Raw genomic sequence first — 219 nt, 5'->3', positions numbered from 1 at the left:
CTATTATGCACAATAGTCACCTGTGAAAGAGTGAGTCTAGGCTCAGCGTCTCTGTCTTGATGAACCTGCAAACATAAAAACCCGCTTCCTAATATCCTTTCCTGTAAATGCCAAAGGCTTTTCACTTCCCCAAGTCTCCCATCCAACCTGTCTATCTAAGTTAACAAGGTGTAGAGCTGGATGAACACAGCAGGCCAAGCAGCATCAAAGGAGCAGGAA

The sequence above is a fragment of the Rhincodon typus genome, chromosome 19, assembly GCF_021869965.1.
Source record: "Rhincodon typus isolate 14 chromosome 19, sRhiTyp1.1, whole genome shotgun sequence".
NCBI lineage: Eukaryota > Metazoa > Chordata > Chondrichthyes > Orectolobiformes > Rhincodontidae > Rhincodon > Rhincodon typus.
Note: the sequence above shows the minus strand (reverse complement) of the source record.